Source organism: Diceros bicornis, chromosome X (assembly GCF_020826845.1).
Source record: "Diceros bicornis minor isolate mBicDic1 chromosome X, mDicBic1.mat.cur, whole genome shotgun sequence".
In the NCBI taxonomy this organism is placed as follows: Eukaryota; Metazoa; Chordata; class Mammalia; order Perissodactyla; family Rhinocerotidae; genus Diceros; species Diceros bicornis.
This window is the reverse complement of record NC_080781.1, coordinates 67399524-67423609: the sequence shown is the minus strand read 5'-3', so window position 1 is coordinate 67423609 and position 24086 is coordinate 67399524. Positions and strand designations below refer to the sequence as shown.

Sequence of the window (24086 nt, the reverse complement as noted above, 5' to 3'; positions counted from 1 at the left end):
AGGGAGAGGAAGACTTGGCAACACTGGACCTTAAGGGAATTTTATCACCGAAGTTGTACGCTAAGGCAGAACCTCAGTTTGAGGCCAAGTAACTGGGCTAACATTGGTAGATCTTGTTTTATGAAGAACTTTTGGTATTGTCACAGTGCACTTACCACTATATATATATATATATATATATATATATATATATATATATATTGCTACCAAATAATATTTTTAGGGCTTAAATTTCAATTATTAGAGGTTCCAAGGGACCTAATTTTGTCCATTAGGTGTTCCTGCTAAAAGCACTGTAATTTTGGGTCAGGAATCATATCAGTCATAAATGCAGCCTTTTTCATGATGTCCGTAGATAAAATTTTGTCCATTTTTATTTTAAGTTGTTGATTATCATCCATTCCTTTCTCTTGGAATCATGGTACCTTGGCAGCCTAGAGTAATAAGATTATTTTCATTTTGTAGAAACTTAAAAATCTGTTTAAGTAATGTTAAGTGTCTGACTTAAGTTCTGCGTGGGGGTTCCTTTTTCTCAGAATGGTCCCTCTGACATTAAACCAAGTATAGTGAACTCAAGGGGTCAGTATATCTTGTAGTAATTTTAGTGACTGATCTATAACTAGTAATTTGATACTTTTGGATCGATTACTTTCTAGTTAAGAGACTACACAGTATGTCTGTCAGTACCTGGGATCGAACAATTGGTGTATCATATTTTATAATCATTGCACCCTGGGTCTGAAATTACATTGCTGTAATGTAGGGTATAGACATACCCACTTTCAACAGGTTATGTGAACCTCTTAAAACCAATGAATTTCTACCAGACTCATGGAGGCTTAGAATTTGTAGGAGTCCACTAAGCATTAACACTTGGGACTCAGCTTTGGTTGGAATAACGTAAGGTGGCCTGCCATCTTGCGTTAGTACATTTCCCTATAACCCTGACTGATTGGCAGCCTAGTGGCAGTTTGGTTGCTGCTGCTGCTATGTAAGCTCCTTGCTGGTATGTATAAGGATTTGTGTCTTTGTATACAAAGGATTTTTGTCCTTTTTGAATGTTGTGATTCCAGCTCTTAAAACTGCCTGGCACATATTAGGTGCTCATTAGATGTTGAATAAACATTGGTATGACTGTAATACCAATATGTATATGATACCATAAGTATCATCTCCTAAATGCAAACAGTATGTTACACATTTGTTTTTATTTTTATGTATCTTGTACAGTTGTTTTTGGGTACTTGCACTAGTAATTCTGTATGATAATTTATGAGTAAAGAGTATGCACATTTAATGATTTGATTCATTAGGTTGCTAGATTGCCTTTTGAAAATGTTCCAGTTTTAATGTCATTCACAGATTATAAATTTTTTTTCAAATCAATACATGCAAATGTTAAATAATACAAAATTCAGTTTGTACTAAAGTTGAGCTAGTTAAAAGTTTTCTTCCCACCCCTGGTTTCCTAGTCCTCAATCTTCCTTCTTCCCAGATACAAGTACTATTACTATTTCATGTGTAACCTTTCAGAGATAGTCTCTGCATATATAAGTCGATAGTCTTGTTATAAAGTCGGCATATTGTAGAAACAATAGCCTAACTGAAAAATAAATCTGTAGACCAATCTCTGATTGTGATATATAAGCATATAACCTAAATATAAACTTGGTGAGAAGAATCTGGGAGCAAATTCATGACTAGTAGACAAGCAAGTGGTGTTCATGCCAACCTTGCAAGGATGGTTCAGTTTTAGGAAATCTGTGAACATAATTTACCACATTGTAGGTCAAAGAAAAAAATCACATCCTCACATGAGCAGTTGTACAAGTCGTAATTCTTTTTAGTATTTTTATAATTTAATTAAAATCATTGATCCATTGGATCTTATTTTGATGTGGTAGTCATATAATTATCTCACATTTGATTTTAAAGGGCTAGCCAATTGTCCAATACTATTTCAAAGAAAAATGCATCTTTTCCTCCCTCATTTAAAATTGTATCTGTCAAATACTAAATTTTCATAATTTATTTGGGTCTGCTGGACTCACTGGTTTTTGTCATTAACTGTCTTTTCCTGTGACAATATGGAATTATTTTGATTGTGTGAGTATTATAAATGTTACTATTTGCTGTGCCCACTTGCTGCCTGTCCACATGTAGATTCATTTATGTGACACCATTTCATATACTCTAAGTTTCTTGGTTCTACATAATAATATTTGCATCAATGATTATTCATTATGACTCTTGACTTCCCTGCTTTAACAATTTACTAAAGTAGAATCCATCTTGAATTTTTTCATTATTCTATTTTGTGTCCATTTTACCCAGGGTTTTATTTTTCTCAGCTGCTATTATATATTTTTTTCTGCCAAGTGTCCAATAAAGATGTCACATGATATATACATACATGGACTTTATAACAGAAAATTTTACATGTTAAAATTAATATGCAGGGTGATTTTTTGTTTGTTGGTTTGTTTTTTAAACATTTTATTTATTTATTTTTTTATTTATTTGCTGAGAAAGATTTGCCCTGACCTGACATCTGTGCCAATCTTCCTCTTCCACCCTGCAGGACCAGCCCCTGCAGGGTGATTTTAAACAGAGTGAATGTAACATAATAGAAGAGCTATATCAGAAACAGTACTAGAGGGGCCCCCCAGGGCCTAGTGGTTAAGTTCGGCATGCTCTGCCTTGGCGTCCTGGATTTGGTTCCCAGGCATGGACCTACACCACTTGTCTGTGGCCATGCTGTGGCAGAAACCCACATACAAAATAGAGGAAGATTGGCACAGATGTTAGCTCAGGGTGAATCTTCCTCAAGCAAAAAGAGGAAGATTGGCAACAGACGTTAGCTCAGGGTGAATCTTGCTCAGCGAAAAAAAAAAAGGAAGAAGAAACAGTACTAGATAATGTTTCATGATCTCTGCTTTCTTGTGCACATTGCTTGTGTTCTTAGTTGAGTGATAAGTAACTTTTATGGGATGTTTCATGACAGTCATATTCATATAGAGTCCTCTGCCTTGCCGTGTGTCTTTGCATGGCTTAAATAGGACCCTTTGTCATATATAAGTCATTCAATTTTATGTTCTAAAAGTCATCAGTTTTAGCATTTAACATATGACACTGGACTGTATTCATCAGAATACTTGGCACTTAGTTTGAAATGAAAATTCATGCATACCATAATTTATTTAACAGTTTACTTATTAATAAGCCTTTTGGTTGTCCCTTTCACAAAATAATGGTGCAGTGAAAACTTGATCCGTGTGTTCTTGTATGAGTATTTCTGTATGATGTCTATATAGGGTATCCTTACAAAGTTGGTAAAAATATGAAGTTTTTATTTATTAAAGTTCCTCCCAAATTGCCCATCTAAAAAACGTTTTAATGTATACCACAGTGTTATTATTTAACCATTATATAGTTGCTTAAGTAATTTTCTTCAAAGTATACAAGATTCTGAGCTGTTTAACCTGTATTTTAGTACTATATCACAAAACAGGTTTTCCAAAATTTTCTTCACATACCAGGGGTCTCACAAGGATGTTATAGGCTTGATTCAACTTGCTTTATTGAAATTGTAATAAATCTAATTTTCAGCATATAGAAAGGTCAAAATGTCTGGTAACCTATTAGAGTAAAATTTTGGGGGGATGTATGTCATTCTGTTCATTAATTTTTTTAAATAAACTTTTTGTTTTTAGAACAGTTTTAGATTTACATAAAAGTTACAAAGAGTTCTCATATATCCCACACTCACATTCCCCTATTAACATCTTATATTACTATGGTATATTTGTCACATTCTCCCTCTCCCCAGCCCCTGGTAACATCTAATCTACTTTCAGTCTCTGTGAATTTGCCTATTCTAAATACCTCATGTAATTGGAGCAATACAATATTTGTCCTCTTGTGTATGGCTTATTTCACTTAGCATATCTTCAAGGTTCATCGGTGTCGTTGCATGTGCCAGAACTTCATTTTTTTTGTGTGGCCAAATGATATTCCATTGTATGTATATGCCACTTTTTGTTTATCCATTCAGTTTGTTCATATACATTTTGTTTATATACCGCATATATTAGTATATATTTGTTTATATACCATATCTTGTGTATCCACTATCTAATGGATAGCACTGCTCTATAACATGCATGTAATGTTTTTGGTTAATTGTTTCCATATTTTAGTAAGCTAATTAAATTGGTCAGAGTAAACTGTACTATGGAGAATTATTTAACTCTTGCAATAAAAATTTTGAAATTAGCTCTGGAGTATTAAGATAAAACTTTGGTCCACTGGAATTATGAGGCACCCATATTAATATTAGCACAGGCTATCCAAAAATTAACACAAATTTTTTCTTATTTTAGATATCATACCTTTAGCATCACTGTCTATTCTCCTAGATTAAAATTAAACAATAACTCTAATTGGGTAAATAGTTCTATGTGATTTAAAGAATATTATTCTTGGGGCTGGCCCCATGGCATAGTGGTTAAGTTCGTGCACTCTGCTTCGGTGGCCCAGGCTTCCCAAGTTTGGGTCCTGGGCGCGAACCTATACACTGCTTATCAAGCCATGCTGTGGCAGGCGTCCCACATATAAAGTAGAGGAAGATAGGCACAGATGTTAGCCCAGGGCCAATCTTCCTCAGCGAAAAGGAGGATTGGCAACAGATGTTAGCTCAAGGCTAATCTTCCTCACCAAAAAAAATTATTCTTTTAGCTATTATTTTTGCTGAGGAAGACCGGCTCTGAGTTAACATCTATTGCCAATCCTCCTCCTTCCCCCTCCACAAAGCCCCAGTAGATAGTTGTATGTCATAGTTGCACATCCTTCTAGTTGCTGTATGTGGGATGCGGCCTCAGCATAGCTGGAGAAGCGGTGCGTCGGTGTGCGCCCAGATCCGAACCCGGGCCGCCAGTAGCAGAGCGCGCGTACTTAACCGCTAAGCCACGGGGCCGGCCCCCTTAGCTATTATTTTTAATGTAGGTCACAGTCTGTTGTGTAGAATTATCCACTTCCTAAACATCTGTTCTTTTCTTTCTTTTTTCCTTCCTATTCCCTTCATATTTTCTGAGGGCCTTTAGTCAGTTTCCTTAGGAAGGAATAAGTTCAAATCTATAGCTATCACTCAAAGAATTGTTTTCTTCCCACGTTATACAATGTATAAAAAAATAATAATAAGAGGCATAAGTATTCATTGTAAAAAATTTGAAAGCAAAAAAAGCATAGCACAATTAAAAAAAGAAGATGCATGGGGGGTCAGCACAAGGGGTGGAGGGATGCATTTATAGGGTGACTGGACAAACAATATTGTACAACAGAAATTTCACAATAAAAAAAAACATGCAAACCACTCAGATTTTGGTACACTTCTTTCTAGTATGTGTGTGTATGTTGGTAATGTTTTTAGATGGCTCCTAAGTTAACAGGAACATTTTCCTATCATTAAATATGAATGCATATAAATCTCTCATTTAGACCATGATTATTTTGTATAACATTTACCTCTTTTTTTTAAACATTAGGATTTTTTTAAGTTTTTTTAAATGAAATTTGAACATAACAATGCAGTTAACATACTTATGGAAACATCTTTGCGTGCATATCTCCCTGACGATTTCTTTTATTCTGAACTTGTTGGAGACCCGATTATTATTTTTTTTGTCTGTTTTTCATCTCTTGATTAGTTGATGTGATCAAAGTCAAGTGTAAAGTAATTAGACCCACATTTAAGATGCAGGGATTGTTCATATATCCCTATACCTCTTCACACTTAATTCATTCTCACCTCTGACAAACATAATCATCCTGTGCCCTGCTATCATCCACCATTCTTTGCCTTCCTCTTTCAGCCCTATGTTATGAGATGGCTCTGTTACTTTTTCTTTCACTAAATGATATACTTTCAGTGGTTGCAAGATTATTTTACCCTTTTAATCTGTTTTTCCAGCACTTTCTACCAAATACAACTATTCCTTCTTGTCATTTAAATACCTCTTAATCATCTCCTATCTATTTGTTCTATTCCAGATAGCAGTGTGTTTTATACAATATTCCTTTTTTTATAATAACTTTTGATAACAATAGTTCACATTAACTGAGCACATAGTAAGTATTACACACTGTTCTGTGTGTGCATTAACTCAGTTTTAATGCTCAGGAAGTAAATTCTAATATGATCCCTTATTTATTTATTTTTTTGTGAGGAAGATCAGCCCTGAGCTAACATCCCTGCCCATCTTCCTCTACTTTATATGGGACGCCGCCACAGCATGGCTTGACAAGCAGTGCATCAGTGTGTGCCCAGGATCTGAACCTGCAAACCCAGGGCCACTGAGGCGAAGCACCCGCACTTAACTGCTTTCGCCACCAGGCCGGCCCCATCCCTTATTTTTTTTAGATGGGGTATTTGAAGTCAGTTACACTCAGCAGCATTGCCCCCAAATGTCACAGAGTGAGGGAAGCAGTTCAGCCCCAGTGTCTCTGCTCTATAGGCTCTCTTTAATTATCTTTATCAATGATGCTTTAGTTGGAGGTAAAAATGAGGTCCTTTTCAATGTCCAGTGGCGACTATGCTCTTAGGAAGATAAGGAGCTCATTAAGAATTGCTTTTTTTTTTTTTTTAATTTAAATGCTGGACCAGCAAAGTAGATACAGTCAGAAGAGTTTATAGGATAGGTGTCAGGATTAACTGGGGTGCCTCTCTAGTAGAACACCTGGATGTGACCCTTGTCTTCATGGTTTTCAAACATGGCAGACACAATGAACTGTACAGAAATGAGCTTTAATAAAGGCCATTTCCTCCCAAGGTTGTTTTGTTTTAGAGATAGCTAAATGTAGAATTCTTCTAATCACTTCCACTTGATACAATGATCTCACCAACTCTTCCTGTTTCACTCCCAGGCTGCTTCCCTGCGCTTGGTTTTTATTACATTTCAAAGACAGGTTATCAAACTAAGAGAAGTTCATAACTCACCCAAGAATGGCCAGCCATTAAATTGTAGTCTCCCTTATTGAACCCATGTCTTATGATGCAAGCCTAAGCTCTTAATTGCCTCAGGATATTATAGTGTCACCCTTGGACTTTCCTAATTACCCTTGACCTCTCTGGTATTTCCTTTTGTGATATCTCCATCCTAACAACCTTATTATATACGTGTTTTTGCAACTTAACCATACTCCATAGAAGAAGCCCTATATGAGACTTGTTTCATAGCACTCTATTGGCTTCCCAAGTAGAGAACTGTCTTTTGGTTCCTTTATCTGGCTACAGGGACAGAGAGATTGTTGGGAGCCAACCTGCCGTCAAGTCAACTCCTTTGCCCCAGATGTCTCTTTCCAGGTTCAGCTTTGGAAATTCAGGCCCTGCTACCTTCAGGTCTTCAGTTTCCATTTGACTTCCCATCTCATCCACTGACAATTGCAGAGTTAAGTCAGGTGAGGAATCGTTCCATCCCATAGTCTTTAATGTTGCTGGGAAGAGGGCTATCTTTCTGTAAGAGGGGAAAAATTTTATTCATTTAAACTACAGAATAATTTCTAAAATGTAATGCATTGTCCAATTGGTTGATTTTAAAGAAAACCCATTAATAACATGGCTTTACTATGCCCAAACTGAATATGTTATGTCTGTGTTCCTTTGATTATTATCTACCATGAGCTTTACAGATATTCTCTTCCCTGCATCCACTAATGAGTTAATTATAGTTGGTATTAATATCATCTATATTGTATAGATAATCAAAGTGTGAATGGGAAAGAAAATAATTTTTTTATTGATGTTTTAGTAGTTATTTTAACATTGTTAAATTTTGGGTTGTACATTTTTGTTTGTCCATCACCATATATATGACTCCCTTCACCCCTTGTGCCCACCCCCCACCCCCATTGCCCCTGGTAACCACAATACAGTTTTCTCTGTCCATGTGTTGGTTTATATTCCACATATGAGTGAGATCATACAGTGTTTGTCTTTCTCCTTCTGACTTACTTCACTTAACATAATACCCTCCAGGCCCATCCATGTTGTTGCATGTGGGACGATTTTGTCTTTTTTTATGGCTGAATAGTATTCTAATTGTATATATATAACACATTTTCTTAATCCAATCGTCAGTCTAGGGATAGTTAGGTTGCTTCCACTTCTTGGCTATGGTGAATAATGCTGCAATGAACATAGGGGTGCATAAGCCTTTGGATTGTTGATTTCAGGTTCGTTGGATAGATGCCCAGTAGTGGGATGGCTGGGTCATAGGGCATCTCTGGTTTTAATTCTTTGAGGAATCTCCGTACCGTTTTCCATAGAGGCTGCACCAGTTTGCATTCCCACCAGCTGTGTACGAGGGTTCCTGTTTCTTCACATCCTCTCCAACACTTGTTTTTTGTCTTGGTGATTATAACCATTCTAACAGGCGTGAGGTGATATCTTAGTGTTGTTTTGATTTGCATTTCCCTGATGATTAGTGATGTTGAACATCTTTTCATGTGCCTATTGGCCATCTGTATATCTTCTTTGGAGAAGTGTCTGTTCATTTCCTCTGCCCATTTTTTGATCGGGTTGTTTGTTTTTTTGTTGTTCAGTTGTGTGAGTTCTTTATATATTATGGAGATCAACCCCTTGTCAGATGTATGTTTTGCAAATATTCTCTCCCAGCTGGTGGGTTGTCTGTTCATCTTGATTCTGGTTTCATTTGTCTTATAGAAGCTCTTGAATCTGATAAAGTCCCACTTGTTTAGTTTTCTTTAGTTTCCCTAGTCCGGGTAGGCATGTCATCTGAAAAGATTCTTTTACGACCAGTGTCAAATAGTGTGTTGCCTATATTTTCTTCTATGAGTTTTATAGTTTCAGGTCTGACCTTCAGGTCTTTGATCCATTTTGAGTTAATTTTTGTGAATGACGATAGCAGATGGTCCACTTTCCTTCTTTTGCATGTGGCTGTCCAGTTTTCCCAGCACCATTTGTTGAAGAGACTTTCCTTTCTCCATTGTATGTTCTTAGCACCTTTGTCGAAAATTAGCTGTCTGTATATGTGTGGTTTTATTTCTGGGCTTTCAATTCTGTTCCATTGATCTGTGTGTCTGTTTTTGTACCAGTACCATGCTGTTTTGATTACTATTGCTTTGTAGTATGTTTTGAAGTCAGGGATTGTGATGCCTCCTACTTTGTTCTTTTTTCTTAGGATTGCTTTAGCTATTCGGGGTCTTTTGTTACGCCATATAAATTGTAATTTATTACAATTTATTACAATTGCAATTGTAAATGGTATTATCTTTTTGAGTTCTCTTTCTGTTAGTTCATTATTAGCATACAGAAATGTAACTGATTTTTGTAGATTGATTTTGTACCCTGCAACTTTGCTGTAGTTGTTGATTATTTCTAATAGTTTTCCAACAGATTCTTTAGGCTTTTCTATATATAAAATCATGTCATCTGCAAATAGTGAGAGTTTCACTTCTTCGTTACCTATTTGGATTCCTTTTATTCCTTTTTCTTGCCTAATTGCCCTGGCCAAAACCTCCAGTACTATGTTGAACAGGAGTGGTGAGAGTGGGCAGCCCTGCCTCGTTCCTGTTCTCAGAGAAATGGGTTTCAGTCTTTCCCCGTTGAGTATGATGTTGCCTGTGGGTTTGTCATAAATAGCCTTTATTATGTTGAGGTACTTTCCTTCTGTTCCCATTTTGTTGAGAATTTTTGTCATAAATGGATGTTGTATCTTGTCAAATGCCTTCTCTGCATCTATTGAGATGACCATGTGGTTTTTATTCTTTGTTTTGTTTATGTGATGTGTGGATGTTGAACCATCCCTGTGTCCCTGGTATAAATCCCACTTGATCATGGTGTATGATCTTCTTAATGTATTGCTGTATTTGGTTTGCCAATATTTTGTTGAGGATTTTTGCATCTATGTTCATCAGCGATATTGGCCTGTAATTTTCTTTCTTTGTATTGTCTTTGTCTGGCTTTGGTATCTGGGTGATGTTGGCCTCATAGAATAATTTAGGAAGTGTGGAAAGAAAATAATTTTAACAAGATCAGAATGCTTTTAAGTTACAGTTTGAATTTGGAGGCTCAATTCATGGCATTTTACATTCCAAGGAAAGCTTTGAATTGTTTAGGATTCAGTTGACTCATATATGTCAGAGGAAGAGAAGCATGGCTAACCTTCACATATGAAAATTTCCCAATATCTGCTGGCAACAGATGACCCCTATGCACTTATATACTTGTCTAGGGGATACAGATGGTTCCTCAGCAGTTAAGCATTCGATTCAACTGAAGTGCAGTTAGCCTCCCCCAACAGGGCAGTTTTTTCTAAATAATTTTTTTTTTAATAGGAAAGAAAGTGGCTGTGCACAGAGGGAGAATTGAGCACTGTCTGTTCTTCAAAGATACTCCTGTGGCAGCGGTTGGGGCTCTTAGTGCTCGCTGCCCTGGCAGAGACCTGCTTAGACAGGGTAGGAGGAGGGTGGGCTTTGGGTGTCAGACTTGCGTCTCCAGTGTTGACTACAGCCTTTTTGAAAATCAGGCTTTGCTCCTTTTCCAGGGACTCCTTTGGAATTGAGAGGGTTTCTTTTCTATTTATTGGCTCTCAGCCTTGACTTGGTCTTGAAGTTTCTGAATTTCTAGCTCTCAGGTTTTTTCAGGTTTAAGTTAAATACACTTAATTCATGTACGTGCGAGTCATTTCAGTTGTAGTGTGCATAAGTCCTCAGGCACAGTACTGAGTCCGGTTTCTTACCTGGCAACATGGCCCTAGTGAAAGTAGCATCTCTCTATCAGGGCTGAAACAGCAAAGCACAGTGACTGATAGACCCGGATTGCTGGACCCCACATTCAGAAGCAACTAACATTTATTGGAGAGTTACTATGTGTCAGGCCCTTTTCATATATTAAAGCAGTTAATACTGACAATAACGCTTTCCTTTAGGTGCTATAACTATTATTATCCACATTTGCAGATGGGAAAATTGAGGCAGCTTACGCAGTCTAGGTGACTTGTCAGAAGTCACACAGCAAGTCATTTGCAGAGCAGAGTTTTGTACCCGGCTGATCATACTGCAGGGTCCACATTCTTAGCCCCTTCCTTACATGCAAAGCCCCTCGTATATCCCTGTTTCATTCTCCTTTCCCTGGCACATGCAGTTATCATTCCATCTTGCCCCCTTTCATCTGTCTAATTTGTGTCTAATACTCTTTTTGGTTTTTTTTTTGTAAATAATCTTCCTTCTCACCTCCTCCTTCTCCATTCCTTCATATTTAGAGTTTAACCACCTGCCTAGAAAAGCTGGTAGGCTTATACAATAAAGAAATCCTCATAAAATTCTCAGCAAAATGGATAGGAGTGTGTAGGGTCATTTATCTTTGGAATATAAATGAGTTGGGAGTGGGGACCATGGTCTCCTAGGATCTTGGGATTGTCAGTGACTCAGCTATAGTTTGTGGATGATACAAGGTGTTTCTTGTGCTGGCTTTTTGGGGTCCATGGCTGGAACTAGACAACTTAGGGGTTTTATGGAGTCTTTTAAGAATGATTTATGTGCCCCTTGATGTCTATATCCATCCTTTCACCTGTCTCATTTTAAGACTTCTTTTACCTTTTAACTAGTGGTTGAGTGTGGTGGGCTTACTTGTTAAAGGCTTCTTTTTTTTTTTTTTTTTTTTTTTTTTTTTTTGTGAGGAGGACCAGCCCTGAGCTAACATCCAATGCCAATCCTCCTGTGTTTTGCTGAGGAAGACTGGCCCTGGGCTAACATCCGTGCCCATCTTCCTCTACTTTATATGGGACGCCGCCACAGCATGGCTTAACAAGCGGTGCGTTGGTGCGCGCCCGGGATCCGAACTGGCAAACCCCGGGCCACCGCAGCGGAGCGCGCGCACTTAACTTCTTGCGCCACCGGGCCGGCCTCAAAGGCTTCTGTTTTTAGACTCTGACTTATGTTCTGTGCCTTGTCTCCTTGCTTCTGCCTGTGAGGCTTTAACCCCAAGGGACTCAGCTCTAGTTTAATAGCAGCTTGGCTGTTAAGTAAATGAGTGTTCACAACAGCAGGAATTTTGAGCTGACCTACTAAGAAGGTGAGTAGAGTGATTTAGGCCGCCCTTTGTAAGTTTCTCCCATTTGTCTTTAGCCTTGCATCACATCACCAGTGATCTCTCATTTCATAGTGCCTATGAATTAGGTTAATCGTGACTTCAGGAAGTCACTTTGTTTCACCGTGGCCCTGAGGAATGCCAAGTATCGGGAACTATAATCACTTAACGTTTACCCAGCCACTGGATGCCTAATGTCCTCTCACATCAAACTGGTTGTAAGGTAGCTTTCGGCAGAATCTGGGAGGTGCCTTACAGGTCCAAGGAGCAGGGTGGTAGGACAGGGGCTCATTTGGCATTATTAGAATTTCCCATATTTGACATCCTGCTGCAGCTTCAGAAGAACTGGTGCATCTCAGAAGATGGTTGAAATTGATCCAAATCCTTTGAGGCCACTGCTACCACCAGAGCTGTTCTGGGTTGGACAATACCCCTCCCAAGCCTCAAGGTAAGGGGTGTTTGGTTTGAGAGAAGGAATACAAGTCCATATTCTATAGGGTATTAGAGCTGAATAGATCTGTGCCTGATTTGGTCCCATCAGTTTTTATGTGTGAACACTGAGATCTGGAGTTGGATGTGGGGCAGCTTGTCCATCCTTCCCTGGACTTGATTGAAATCTGAAGCAAACCATATGAGCCCTTCCAATACTTTTGCTTTTGATGACTTAGGGGTTTTAGAGTCTTGACTTCTCATCTATTGAAAAAACAAGAGGGAAATGGGGAGTAGGTGTGGCCTGGTGAATAGTTGGTCAACATTTCCTATCATACAGGTTGATGCTATTAGGAATTCTATTTGAGAGTTACTGAGTAGGGGAGATAGCTAGGGATGAGGTTCTGAGGGTTTGGGACAAGAGGGAAAGAGGGAAAGGGATGGAGGATCCATCTGGAATCTGTCTGAAAGAAGAAGACTGCATAATGCTTTGAAGAAATCAAGCCTCAGTCCAAGAACAAATGTCATCTCAGCAGCCATCTTCACATTACCTCATCTCCTTGGCAAGGCCCAACCCCACCTATGCCCCCTTAATGCTAGTTCTGGTTCTGTGTATTTTGAGAGTCGGTGATTGTGTATGCTCTGAGTGAGTTCAAGCTCTGGGAGAGGGACCACTTCTGGCTGTTACTTAGGCCACCAAAGAAGTGGGCAAGGGGTGGTTACTTGTGGTATGGGGATGTGCTGTCAGGCTGATGGGGAGCAGCAGAGGTGTTTGGGCAGCATGGAGGGAAGGGTGCATATCCTGTAGGAATCAGGGGACACAGATTTTTGTCACCTAACAAGTTCCCCCAAAGTCAAGGATGACTGCAGTTCTGTTACCCCACGCTGTCTAGTAGGCACTGTAGTTATTAGGAGTGACTTTGAAAAATATTCTTTTGCCATTTCCTGTTTCACTCCCAGACTGCTCAGTATGTTGAAAATGGAGTTCATGGACCATCATATTTATATAAAAGTCCTAACTTGAGATGCCTCCATTTATGATATCCAAGTGTCCTCTCCACCCTTTCCTTGGTTTCTCATACCTTATGGGATTGGTGGACCAGCCTGTGTCTTACCAGCGTTTCCTGAGTACCTACCACAGTGTTCAATTTGGGGGTTGGCGGGGAACTACAATGGGGATTCCGGTGTGTTAAGGTCTTAAAAGATTTTTTGTGGGTTTCACATGCCTCAAAGAGAATCTTACTGTCTGGTAAGTACAGGACATTTAAGCAACAAATGTCACTACAGACATTACAATGTAGGCCGTCTGCCTCAGTAACTTGACTTTAAGCACTTCTTAGTTTCCATGTTTTACACTTGAGGATAAGGTTAGGAGAAGTTAACTTATTGAGAAATTTTAGTTGGTACTGGAACTATGTTCACCTAATATAGGAAGCCAGTATTCTTCAAAGAGGATGAGAATGCCTCTATAAGATGATGGGAACCAACACCCAACATTTGTTCCCCAGGGAATAGTACACTATGTAGGCAAGATCCTGGGTCCCCTGAAGGGTCTCCTATCATATGTATTGGTGAAATACCAGCTGTCCTTTGGGATGGGATGTCTTTGGCTTAGCTGTACTTTTCACTGGCTTCTGCTTATCAGAACCAGAGGGCTGTCCAGACAGATGCTGCTATGCTGAACTCTTAGTGTTCATCTTGGGGACTCACTGCCATATTGCCTTTTAACTAAGTGCAGTAGTGCAGCATGTACTCTAGAGTTAGGAGGTCTTGGATGAGACTCCAAAATAAAAGAGTGAAGAAATCCCATGCCTTATGTTAGGACAAGAGCATGTGGTAAAGGGTGTAGTGACATGGTTTTTAGCCAGAAGGATGGTTGTGGACATTGACCTCAACAATGATCCAGAACAGGTTTGGCATGAAGAGAAGAAACACTACCCCTGCTTTCTTCGGGAGGAGGAATGAGCCTGATGCTTTTTATTTGTGGTATACTTAGCCCAAAGAGCTATGTGATGCCCACAAACGTTGATAAAGGTAATCTTTGATCATTGCCAACCAGAATGGCCAGTGCACCTTGTATTCAGTACTCTTATTTTGAGTTCTGTGTCCTTGGATGGGGTGCTTAGTGTGCTTTATTTTTAAAAGGGCCCTGAAAACTTCCCTTGCCCTTTCTGGTTCACATCTCACCATCAATCACGTGTTAAAAGTGGTCAAGAAAGGAAAGATTTGGTTTATTTTAAGCTTTAAAAGTGACATACTGGGGCTGGCCCGGTGGCGCAGGCGGTTAAGTGCGCGCGCTCTGCTGCGGCGGCCCGGGGTTCGCTGGTTCGGATCCCGGGCGCGCACCGACGCACTGCTTGGTAGGCCATGCTGTGGCGGCGTCCCATATAAAGTGGAGGAAGATGGGCACGGATGTTAGCCCAGGGCCATCTTCCTCAGCAAAAAAAGAGGAGGATTGGCGGATGTTAGCTCAGGGCTGATCTCCTCACAAAAAAAAAAAAAAAAAAAAAAAAAAAAAAAAAAAAAAAAAGTGACATACTGGCAGAGGTAGGAATAAAACCAGCTTCTAATCATCAGTTTTAGACTCCAGCACAAAAAATGACATTTTTAAGTAAAAAGCATCTGGTTTTATGCATGGGGGAATTACAGACTGGGCAAGCTTTCTACAAGAGAGGAGGAATAAATACTTTTTACTGTGTCCTTAGAGTATGGGTGGGATTCATGAATACACTTCGCTGCTTGGCTGTTAAAATGGTTCAAAGGAGCCTCATGCTGCAGCACAGAAGATTTCTCACAAAAGATTTCTGATCCTTGGAAGTTAAGGTTAGTTCACCTTCATTGCTCCCTCCCTACCTTTCACTAGGGCACATGAACTAGAAACACATAGGTCTCCCTATAGTCTGTCCTGGACCCCATCCATACGAAGGCCCTTTCTAGGACCTCTCAGCATATTGTGAAGTACCTCCCATCAAGCACCCCAATACTAAGAAGTTAATTGCCTAATGACAGCATTGATCAAGTGTCCCCTAAAATGAACTAGGAGGCAAAACTTCAGATGGAAGTTTGCCATTGCTATCAACAAATATGCAACAATCTTTTAGGTGGTGAAATTTTTTAATCCCTAATTAGTATTAGTGCCTATCTTCAATGTATTTGCTATCTGGAATTGTTCTAATAAAATTTTGTCACCTGTAGTGCCCCTGCTCTTTGGGAACCGTATGTTTACAATAGAATCTCCACCCATTGACTTTAAGGATAGTTTTCCTGCAAGTGGACAAGAAGCTGTATTAGTATAGTGCTAGCACTTGTTTGGCCTACCCAATTTGGTTCTTCTGAACACTGTGGTTCTCAACTATCCCATGAGGGGCTGGGTTGTATTTTCCTAGTTCATCTTTATTACTATTAGTAGCCTGTTACTATTCCTTTCAAACATTCTACTGCCTAGGACGTATTACTTAAATTTTTATAGAGTTAATGTTATACAGACAATTCCGTACATTAGTGCGGCTAAGCTTTCTTAGCAGTTTTTCGATAAATGCCTTTGGAGTATTTTGGTTTCTTGAAAGCCTATTTTATGCCTTACTTCTTTTCTAATTGTCCATCTGCCCCTCCTAAGTATGCTCCTGTAGACACTGCTTTGTTGTTGCATTGCTGATAGCCACTGCTGGAAAACAGTCCTAAAATGGGAAAGATAAACATCTTAGACATGGTGCTACTCTATTTTTCTAGCTTCATTGGTTCTTTAGATGAGCTTTAACACCCAGTTGGCAGCTAAACTCAGCAAATGGATGATATTTGCATGCATATGGTTGTCATGAATTTTCGGTTTTGGTTTCTCTATGTATAGATGAGAAGCAAGGAAATCTTTCATATGTAATTGCATGGCCTTGTCCTTTGTAAATATCTGGTGCAGAGCTCTCTGTTCCAAAGTTTGGACCTATTAAAATTTTGCCACTTAATAAAAAGATGTTGCGGAGGAGTGACGTCAGCATCATGGCGGAGTGAGCTTTCCCGTGAATTCTTCCCCCACAAGATACAACAAAAGCAACAGCCACAGACCAACAACGGAATCCCAGACAGTGAAAACCTAGAGCGGAGGGATCCACACTGCCGCACATCTGAGAGCGGAACGTGCTGGGCCCCCGGAGGAAGTGGGGAGAGATAAGGAGAACTCCGCTCCCTCCCCATCAGATCAGCGATCCCGGTCCGCGCGGCTCCCAGAGAGGGGGGAGGGGCGGCCCTCGGTGGGAAACTGTAGCTCTTCGGGCTCTCAGCCAGTGGGAAACTCCCGCACAGAGGGCTCAGAGGAGCCACAGGGCTACCATCAACATCTGAGCACCCCAGAGAGCGGATAAAGAGGGGCAAACGAGAAGCCTCCCACGTCAGGGACTCAGAGGGCAAAAGAGAGAGCTCCCCCCTCCCCGCAACCCGGAGTCTGCAGCTCGACCAGACCTAGCGATCCGAGGCAGACCTGATCAAACTGGACTGGACCCGTGGATCGCAGTGGGGAAAAACAAAACAAAACAAAACAAAACTGCGGATCGCAGCAGAAAAACTGGGGCAGAGCGCAGGGGGCTTAGACTACACAGCCCTTTACCACCAGACAGTGGAGGCAGGTGGAAATTGCAACCAGAGACTTCCAGGATGAGGAAAATCAAAACCAACACAGGAACCACAATGCAAAAATATATGAAATCCCCAGACCAGAAACAAAATGACAAGCACCCAGAAATCAACCCCGAAGACACAGAAATCCATAAACTAAATGACAGAGATTTCAAAATAGCTATCATAAAAACACTCAACGAAATACGAGACAACACAGACAAACAATTCAATGAGATTAGGAGTTTCTTCACAAAAGAGATTGAAATCATAAAGAAAAACCAATCAGTGCTGATGGAGATGAAGAACACAATGGAGGAGATAAAGGAGAATCTGGAATTTTTAAAGAACAGAGCTGACAATATGGAAGAAAGAATTAGTACTTTAGAGGATAGGAATACAGATATACTCCAGATGGAAGAAGAGAGAGAACTAAGACTAAAAAGAAATGAAGAAAGACTCCGAGAAATATCTGACTCTATTAGAAAATGTAACGTAAGAATTATAGGTATTCCTGAGGGAGAGGAGAGGGAAAGAGGAACAGAGAGCCTATTCAAGGAAATAATAGCTGAAAATTTCCCAAATCTGGGGAAGGAGCAGGAAATACCAGTAAGCGAAGCCAACAGGACGCCTATATATATTAACAGACAAAGGCCTTCACCACGACACCTAGTGGTAAGGCTAGCCAGGGTCAACGACAAAGAAACAATATTAAGGGCAGCTAGACAAAAACAAAAAATAACGTACAAAGGAGCTCCCATCAGGCTCTCAGCGGATTTCTCAACAGAAACTTTTCAGGCTAGAAGAGACTGGAATGATATATTCAAAATACTAAAAGACAAAAACTTTCAGCCAAGAATACTCTATCCAGCAAAAATATCCTTCAAATATGATGGAGAAATAGTAACTCTCCCAGATAAACAAAAGCTAAGGGAGTTCATGGCCACGAGACCGCCACTACAAGAAATACTCAAGAAGGACCTCAGGCCTGAAAAAAAGAAGAGAAAGGGAACACAAAGCTTGGAGTAAGGAGAAAAGTAGGTAGACAAAATCAGAGACATAGTAGATCTTTACCGGAATAGGTTAGCAACCACTTAAATACTAAACTCAAAGATCAAGGGAAGAAATTCACCAAAAATAAATTTAACCTCATCACTGTAAACACACAGCCACAACACAAGATAGAATAAGGTATAACAAGAGCAACTTAGAAGGGGAAGAGGAAAGTGACTGAATTGACTTAGTATAAGGAAGTAGGAGGCTATCAGATAATGGACTATCTCATACACAAGATTTTTTGCCCAAACCTCAAGGTAACCACTAAACAAATAATCAAAGCAAAACCACATATGATAAACAAAGAGAAAACTAGAAGAGTCATAAGACAGAACAACCAAACTGAATTGGCAGTCCAAAACAAATGGGACAAGAAACAAAGGAAATGCAAAAGAACCAGAAAATAAGTGACAAAACAGCAACATTCAGCCCTCATATTTCAATAATTACCCTAAATATAAATGGATTGAACTCTCCAATCAAAAGATACAGAGCGGCAGGATGGATTAAAAAGCAAGACCCAACAATATGCTGCCTTCAGGAAACACATCTTAGCACTAAAGACAAGCACAGGCTCAGAGTGAAAGGATGGAAGACAATACTCCAAGCTAATGGCAAACAAAAGGAAGCAGGTGTTGCCATACTCATATCAGACAAAGTAGACTTCAAGATAAAACAGGTTAAGAAAGACAAAGAAGGGAAATATATAATGATAAAAGGGACACTCCATCAAGAAGACATATCACTTATAAATATATGCACCCAACATAGGAGCACCAATGTACATAAAACAACTATTAACAAACCTAAAAGGAGAAATCAACAACAACACAATGATAGTAGGGGATCTTAACACCCCACTTACAGCAATGGATAGATCATCCAGACAAAAAGTTAATAAAGAAATATTAGACTTAAATGAAAAACTGGACGAGATGGACCTAGTAGACATATACAGAGCACTCCACCCAAAAACAGCTGAGTACACATTCTTCTCAAGCACGCATGGAACATTCTCTAGGATAGACCATATGTTGGGAAACAAAGCAAGCCTCAATAAATTTAAGAAGATTGAAATCATAACAAGCATCTTTTCAGACCATAAGGCTATGAAACTGGAAATGAACCAGGAAAAAAAAACTGGGAAAGTGACAAAAATGTGGAGATTAAACAACATGCTACTGAACAACCAATGGATCATTGATGAAATTAAAGGAGAAATCAAAAACTATCTGGAAACAAACGAAAATGATAACATGCCATATCAAACCATATGGGATGCAGCAAAAGCGGTCCTGAGGGAAACTCATAGCGATACAAGCCCACCTTAACAAACAAGAAAAAGCCCTAATAGGCAACCTTAAATTACACCTAACAGAACTAGAAAAAGAAGAACAAACAAAGCCCAAAGCCAGCAGAAGGAGAGAAATAATAAAAATCAGAGCAGAAATAAATGATATTGAGACCAAAAAAACAGTAGAAAGGATTAATGAAACAAAGAGTTGGTTCTTCGAGAAGATAAACAAAATAGACAAACCCTTAGCCAGGCTTACTAAGAAAACAAGAGAAAAGGCTCAAGTAAATAAAATTAGAAATGAAAGAGGAGAAATTACAACGGATACCATGGAAATACAGAGGATTATAAGAGAATACTATGAGAAATCATATGCCAACAAATTGGACAATCTAGAAGAAATGGATAAATTCTTAGACTTATACAACCTCCCAAAATTGAACCAAGAAGAAATGGAGAATCTGAATAGACCAATAACAAGTAAAGAGATTGAAATAGTAATCAAAAACCTCCCAAAAAATAAAAGTCCAGGACCAGATGGCTTCTCCAGTGAATTTTACCAAACATTCAAAGAAGATTTAATACCCATCCTCCTCAAACTATTCCAAAAAATAGAGGAAGATAGAACACTTCCTGAATCATTCTATGAGGCCAACATCACCCTGATACCAAAACCAGACAAAGACAATACAAAGAAAGAAAATTACAGGCCAATATCGCTGATGAACATTGATGCAAAAATCCTCAACAAAATATTGGCAAACCGAATACAACAATATATTAAAAAGATCATACACCATGATCAAGTGGGATTTATACCAGAGACTCAGGGATGGTTCAACATCCGCAAATCAATCAACGTGATACATCACATCAACAAAACAAAGAATAAAAACCACATGATCGTCTCAATAGACGCAGAGAAGGCATTTGACAAGATACACCATCCATTTATGATAAAAACTCTCAATAAAATGGGAATAGAAGGAAAGTACCTCAACATAATAAAGGCCATATATGACAAACCCACAGCTAACATCATACTCAACGGGGAAAGACTGAAAGCCATTCCTCTGAGAACAGGAACGAGGCAGGGCTGCCCACACTCACCACTCCTGTTCAACATAGTACTGGAGGTTTTGGCCAGAGCAATTAGGCAAGAAAAAGGAATAAAAGGAATCCAAATAGGTAACGAAGAAGTGAAACTCTCACTATTTGCAGATGACATGATTGTATATATAGAAAACCCTAAAGAATCTGTTGGAAAACTGTTAGAAACAATCAACAACTACAGCAAAGTTGCAGGGTACAAAATCAATCTACAAAAATCAGTTGCATTTCTATATGCTAATAATGAACTAACAGAAAGAGAGCTCAAAAAGATAATACCATTTACAATTGCATCAAAAAGAATAAAATACCTAGGAATAAATCTTACCAAGGAGGTGAAGGACCTATACAATGAGAACTACAAGACATTATTGAGGGAAATCCACGATGACATAAAGAAATGGAAAGATATCCCATGCACGTGGATTGGAAGAATAAACATAGTTAAAATGTCTATATTACCTAAAGCAATCTACAGATTCAATGCAATCCCAATCAGAATCCCAATGACATTCTTCACAGAAATAGAAAAAAGAATACTAAAATTTATATGGGGCAACAAAAGACCCCGAATAGCTAAAGAAATCCTAAAGAAAAAGAACAAAGCAGGAGGCATCACAATTCCTGACTTCAAAACATACTACAAAGCAATAGTAATCAAAACAGCATGGTACTGGTACAAAAACAGACACACAGATCAATGGAACAGAATTGAAAGCCCAGAAATAAAACCACACATATACGGACAGCTAATTTTCGACAAAGGTGCTAAGAACATGCAATGGAGAAAGGAAAGTCTCTTCAAGAAATGGTGTTGGGAAAACTGGACAGCCACATGCAAAAGAATGAAAGTGGACCATGTGCTATCGCCATTCACAAAAATTAACTCAAAATGGATCAAAGACCTGAAGGTGAGACCTGAAACTATAAAACTCATAGAAGAAAATATAGGCAACACACTATTTGACATTGGGTTTAAAGGAATCTTTTCGGATGACATGCCTACCCAGACTAGGGAAACTAAAGAAAAAATAAACAAGTGGGACTTTATCAGATTAAAGAGCTTTTATAAGACAAATGAAACCAGAATCAAGATGAACAAACAACCAACCAGCTGGGAGAGAATATTTGCAAAACATACATCTGACAAGGGGTTGATCTCCATAATATATAAAGAACTCACACAATTGAACAACAAAAAAACAAACAACCCGATCAAAAAATGGGCAGAGGAAATGAACAGACACTTCTCCAAGGAAGATATACAGATGGCCAATAGGCACATGAAAAGATGCTCAACATCACTAATCATCAGGGAAATGCAAATCAAAACAACACTAAGATACCACCTCACGCCCGTTAGAATGGCTATAATCACCAAGACAAAAAACAACAAATGTTGGAGAGGATGTGGAGAAACAGGAACCCTCATACACAGCTGGTGGGAATGCAAATTGGTGCAGCCTCTATGGAAAATGGTATGGAGATTCCTCAAAGAATTAAAAATAGAGATGCCCTATGATCCAGCCATCCCACTACTGGGACTCTATCCAACGCACCTGAAATCAACAATCCAAAGAGGCTTATGCACCCCTATGTTCATTGCAGCATTATTCACCATAGCCAAGAAGTGGAAGCAGCCTAAGTGTCCCTCGACTGACGATTGGATTAAGAAATTGTGGTATATATATACAATGGAATACTACTCAGCCATAAAAAAAGACAAAATCGTCCCATTTGCAACAACATGGATGGGCCTGGAGCGTATTATGTTAAGTGAAATAAGCCAGAAAGAGAAAGACAAACACTGTATGATCTCACTCATATGTGGAATATAAACCAACACATGGACAGAGAAAACTGGACTGTGGTTACCCGGGCAGTGGGTGTGGAGGGTGGGGCGTGGGCACAAGGGGTGAAGGGAGTCATATATGGGGTGATGGACAAACAAAAATGTACAACCCAAAATTTCACAATGTTAGAAACCATTAAAACATCAATTAAAAAAAAAAAAAAAAGATGTTGCATCTTGAGGGCCTTTGATTCTAGGAACTATGTATTCATGCTCACATATACACGTACATAGTGATAACATCAGTCCACTATGTTTTTAGGGCGGTGTTTAGTTTCACCTAGAAATCCATCTCTTGCCTAGTTATTTCCATCCTGTGCAAGTAGGCAATACAATCAAGTTACCCAATCAAATTACAGATTTGGCATCCATTTTTGAAATATTGAGCCACTGACAAATCTGTAGTGCAATAGTGTAGCCATTTGCTATCAAATATCAATTTTCTGTGGGAAATTTGTTCTTATAATAGAACACTTTATAGTAATACTGCAAACCTCAATAGCTATACTTGTTGTCCATATTTATGTCTTCACATTGTCTTGTTACTAATGTCATACACTTATAACTTCAGTCAACTACCGTTTATTGATGCTGCCTAGAGGCTTACAAACAACAGTATGGATTTATGGAATTTCCTAATTGCCTGCTCTGCGTTGCCCCTTTAGAGGCAACATCACATGCCAGCTTCTCAGTATTTTCCAGTTGCGTTTTCATTAGGATCCCTTGATTCTATGCCAATACAGAGAGGTTTTTGAAATTCAATACAATTTATTTGCAAATTCTTAGGGACATACATACTTTTTTGGGGAGTCATTTGCTTGTGAAGTTTTGGCAATGTTCAGCAGGATCCCACTGCCTATCATATCTTTCACACGTCTTAATCAATTTGGTGCTGTGTTTTGGAGAAAAAGATCATTACCGTGAATCTTCTGTAGTACTTCATTTGTTCTCATGGTGTTGTTCTTTATAAATTATTAGATGAATTTGTAGAAAATTCCTCATAATACTGCGTTACTTGAAGCATTAGAAACCAGCAATTTAATAAAAGCATTTGATGGAGTAACATTTTTTACATTAAAATTAAGGATATATATGCTTTCATGCTGGATGTTTCATGAATGTATTTATTACCATTGCCATTTGCAAGTAGTTTTACAACACCTCCCTCCTCTGTATTGATAAGTGTTTATCCTGGCATATTTCTAAATTTTAAATTTGGCACTGTTTCAGGTAATTATTTGGTGATTTTCTTCTAAGTTTTTCCACACAGCGACGCTATTCAGCAGGTGACGAGTTCACATTCTAAGTTTGGTTTTGAAGGACCTTTGATGGGCCAAAGTATATATGGGTAAATTTAGTCATAAGTATATGCCTTATTCTCTTGGGTCCAATATGGCCACTGTTTCATTATTAGTGCCACTGCCTATTAAATCTATGGTAATAATGTGGAATTTTCATAGGTTGTAAGATATTGAGCCTTTTCAGATTTGTCGCTGACCTGCAGACAAATTGGAGCTAATCCAAAATTGTGTAGTACCCAATTGGTACATGTATCATCGCCCTTTGGGAATTTAGTGATTTGCAGTTCACGTGAATGTAAGAAATTAGTACCATCTGCAGTGCATTTTAATAGC

At 38.8% G+C, this 24086-nt stretch overlaps 1 long non-coding RNA gene across 20 annotated transcripts in view; it reads left to right on the top strand.

Moving 5' to 3' along the window:
• The window catches only part of LOC131401145 (uncharacterized), a 75758-nt gene that overhangs the window by 31180 nt on the left and 20492 nt on the right, over window positions 1-24086 (top strand). For 14 of the 20 annotated variants that reach the window (XR_009217570.1, XR_009217565.1, XR_009217567.1 and 11 more), the window contains 2 exons: window positions 7292-7455; window positions 12441-12554. The exons of 1 other annotated variant lie outside the window; for it this stretch is intronic. This is a non-coding gene — a long non-coding RNA (uncharacterized LOC131401145). The remainder of the gene's footprint in view (window positions 1-7291; window positions 7456-12440; window positions 12555-24086) is intronic. 5 more of the 20 variants (XR_009217573.1, XR_009217558.1, XR_009217556.1 and 2 more) reach the window with 3 other exon arrangements.